Raw genomic sequence first — 3,578 nt, 5'->3', positions numbered from 1 at the left:
GATTTCACCATATTGGTCAGCCTGGTCTCAAACCCCTGACCTTGTCATCCACCCACCTCGGCCTCCCAAAGTGCTGGGATTACAGGTGTGAGCCACCACACCTGGCCAAGACAGAAAAATCTTAATGAAATAAAAAAATCTTAATAAAGATCAAATTCAGCAATACATTTCAAAAGAATAGTATAACATAACAAAATTGAGTTTATCCTAGAAATATGAGATTGTTTTAATACATGAATATCAATCAATTTAAGTCATCATATTCATAGAATACAAACAAATCTATCTGATCTTTTCTGATAAATGCAGAAAAGCATTTGACAAAGCTCAACATACAAATTCTCAGCAAATTAGAAATAAAAGAGATATTGGGCATCTATAAAAATCAGTTTTTTGCTGGTTATTAACTCATTTACTCAAAAATTTCAGAGGCAGTCATGTTCTGCACCTGGAAGGCTTTGGTAAAAAGGAAAATGATGGCAAGTCTCAACCTTTCCAAGTTACATTCAGCGGCCTGGCTCCCTTTTGCTGGTTGTCTCCTCCCCTCCCCACCTCCGTGGCCCACCTCAACTCTAAGGGAGTGAATTTAGCTTTCTGCACTGTAACATAATTTAGATTGAGAAAGACAGCTCTAAATTATACAACCACCAGTAATAGCAAGGCATTACATAAAGATGTGTAGCCAAATAAACCTCTTTACTTCCTTTAGCATCAGAAAAATATTATTTATATGTCAGGTCTACTCAAAGTATGGTCCCCAGATCAATTTTTCTTTGTTGTTTGAGACAGGGTCTCGCCCTGTCACCCATGCTGGAATGCAGTGGCATGATAACATCTCAACCTCCTTACTCAAGTGATCCTCTCATCTTAGCCTCCTGAGTAGCTGGTACTACAGACATGTGCTACCACACCTAGCTAATTTCTTGGGTATTTTTTGTAGAGATGGGGTCTCACCATGTTAGGTGAGGAACTCCTGGACTCAAGAAATCTGCCAGACTGGTCTGGAGCTCCTGGACCCAAGTAATCTGCCCGCCTTGGCCTCCCAAAGTGCTGGAATTACAGGCATAAGCCACTGTGCCCTGCCCAGATCAGCTTTTCTGAAGGGAATGAATGCAGTTTCTTGGGACATCCCCACTGCAAAGGAATCAGAGCTTCCAGAGGTAGCTCAGGAATCTGCATACTTACTGGCCCTGTAGGTGGTTCTGATGTGCAGCAAAGCTTAAGAACTCCTGACACAGGCTATTAAAATTAGAGGAAAACATAAGATTTAAATGTTTGTAAAGGAACTCACCTGAATCTACACCTCTCTACATGCGTCTTGAGGCAGAAATGGTGCTTCTCTGTTTCATATTTCACTTATTAAAATTGAAATAACTGCCTTATCCAGAAGGAGATGGGAGGAGTCTTAGAGGGAGCCAGGGAGCCAGAAGGAGACAGGTAGTGAGAAAGGAGGAAAGAAGCAGCCAAACAGGCAGGCAGGCAGGGTGGATCCTTGGTGGAACTCCCTCAAACCAAGAACAGCCTGACAGTCAGTCTACTGTGGCTGCAGATCCAGGCATCTCTGCACTCTCAGGGGCCTGGGAAGGAACCCCCTGCCAATGCAGGCCTGGAAGTGCCTGCTTCTGCTGGTTGGCTTCTCCTTGCTGTCAGTTTATGCTCTGGTCTCAGAGTAAGGTTGGGGCCAAGCTCAGGTGCTGTTGCAACCCAGCTGGGTGTGTGTATGCTTGGGGCAGTGCTTAAATGCCAGGCCCTGTCACCTTGGCCCCCTCTTTACTTTGGGCACTGATGAGCATAGGAGGGAGGCTGAGGAGGAGGCACTGAGGGCAGCTCAGGGCTGGCCTATAGGCACCCTTTGGCACGAACAGCCTGGGTGCCATAAGTAGTGGTGGGAGGCAGACAAGCTGCTGGGTGGAAAGGGCCAGATCCCTGGTGAAGCCCCATCTTCAAGCTGGGGAAGGCCTGAAGCTGCTTGGCTGGACTGACAGTTCCATGAACCAGAGGGGGACTTTTGGTGCCTTTCTCTGTGCTGGCCTATGGCCGCCCATGGACCAATCAGCACGTACTTTCTCCCCTCTGCTGCCCATAAAAATCCTGGACTTGGCCAGACTTGGGAAGAGGATGGAGAGATGAAGAGATGATGGGATGACCTGCCTAAGAGAGGCTACCCCCTCTAGGGCCTCCTCTCTGCTGAGAGCTGCAGAGGCAATGGGATGACCTGCCTGCAGAGAGGAGCTTCTCACTCCAGGCTCTTCTCTTTTCTAGGAGCTGAACACTCAAGGGGACCCCCTGGCTGCAGAAAGGAGCTACGCACTGCAGTTCTCCTCTGAGCTGTTCCATATTGCTCAGTAAAGCTCCTCTTCATCTCATTCACCCTCCACTTGTCTGCATACTTCATTTTTCCTAGTCACAAGACAAGAACTTGAGACCCACTAAATGGTGAAGCTAAAAAGAACTATAACACAAACAGGGCTGAAACATGCCCCTTGCTTGCCACATGGGCAAAGAGAAGGAGAGAAAAGCTGTGGTCCTTTGGGGATCCCAGACCAGGGTGCTCCCCAAGCTAGGACTGTGACTTCCTCTTTGGGGCCTTGTGATTCCTGGGTCTCCAAGCTTCTGTGCACCACTACATTCCCTTGTGCCAGCTGGGGAAGCTTCTTGTGGTGCATCTGGTTCAGCCACAGTCTCACAGAGAGCCGGCACCCAGGCCAGCACCTGGAGCTGCTCACCCCACAGCAGCAGCCGGCATGTCTTACTGTGCAGTGCTGGACCCCACACTTGCTCACACATCCCTTGCTGCTTCATGCCTGACTCATAGTCTCCCTTGGAGGCATGGGATACAGGCTGATAGTGTGAACCAAGTGCAGCCTGCCAGGCCGAGTGGGCAGAGTGGGCCGAGTGGGCAGAGTGAGCCCAGTGGGCCTGAGGAAAACTTGGGCAAAGGCACCACTGGTCAAAGGTTTCCAGTCAGAAAAGAGATACCCCAAAGATCTTGTAACAATAAGACTACGTTTAGCTTTGTAATAAACTTTAAAACTGTTTTCCAAAGTGGCTGGATCATTTTGCATTTCCATCATCAATGAATGAACGTTGTCATTGCTACATACCCACATTCTCATTAGCATTTGATGTCAGCTTCTAAAAAATTTACCCATTCTATCATATGTTTTTTGGCCTCATGTATGTCTTCTTTTGTAAAGTGTCTGTTCATCTGTTCATATCCTTTGCCCGTTTTTGAATGGGCTTGTTTTTTTCTTGTATATCTGTTTTAGTTCTTTGTAAATTCTGGATATCAGCCCTTTGTCAGATGGGTAGACTGCAAAAATTTTTTTTCCATTCTGTTGGTTGCTGATTCACTCTAATTACTGTTTCTTTTGCAGTGCAGAAGCTGTGGAGTTTGATTAGGTCCCATTTGTCTATTTTGGCTTTTGTTGCCAATGCTTTTGGTGTTTTGGTCATGAAGTCCTTACCTATGCCTATGTCCTGAATGGTTTTGCCTAGATTTTCTTCTAGGGTTTTTATGGTGTTAGGTCTTAAGCTTAAGTCTTTAATCCATCTGGAGTTAATTTTAGTGTAAGGTG

General features: G+C 46.5%; 1 protein-coding gene across 2 annotated transcripts in view; it reads right to left on the bottom strand.

Moving 5' to 3' along the window:
• The window catches only part of XCR1 (X-C motif chemokine receptor 1), a 9,927-nt gene extending 6,678 nt beyond the window's left edge, over positions 1-3,249 (bottom strand). For both annotated transcript variants that reach the window (XM_017521876.2, XM_037731440.1), the window contains exon 1: positions 1,292-3,249. The gene's annotated coding sequence lies outside the window, so the exon portion shown is untranslated. The remainder of the gene's footprint in view (positions 1-1,291) is intronic.
• Positions 3,250-3,578: the final 329 nt, after the last annotated feature.

This window comes from Cebus imitator, unplaced genomic scaffold (genome assembly GCF_001604975.1).
Source record: "Cebus imitator isolate Cc_AM_T3 unplaced genomic scaffold, Cebus_imitator-1.0 Scaffold0, whole genome shotgun sequence".
Taxonomy (NCBI): domain Eukaryota; kingdom Metazoa; phylum Chordata; class Mammalia; order Primates; family Cebidae; genus Cebus; species Cebus imitator.
This window is presented reverse-complemented; position numbering and strand designations above follow the sequence as displayed.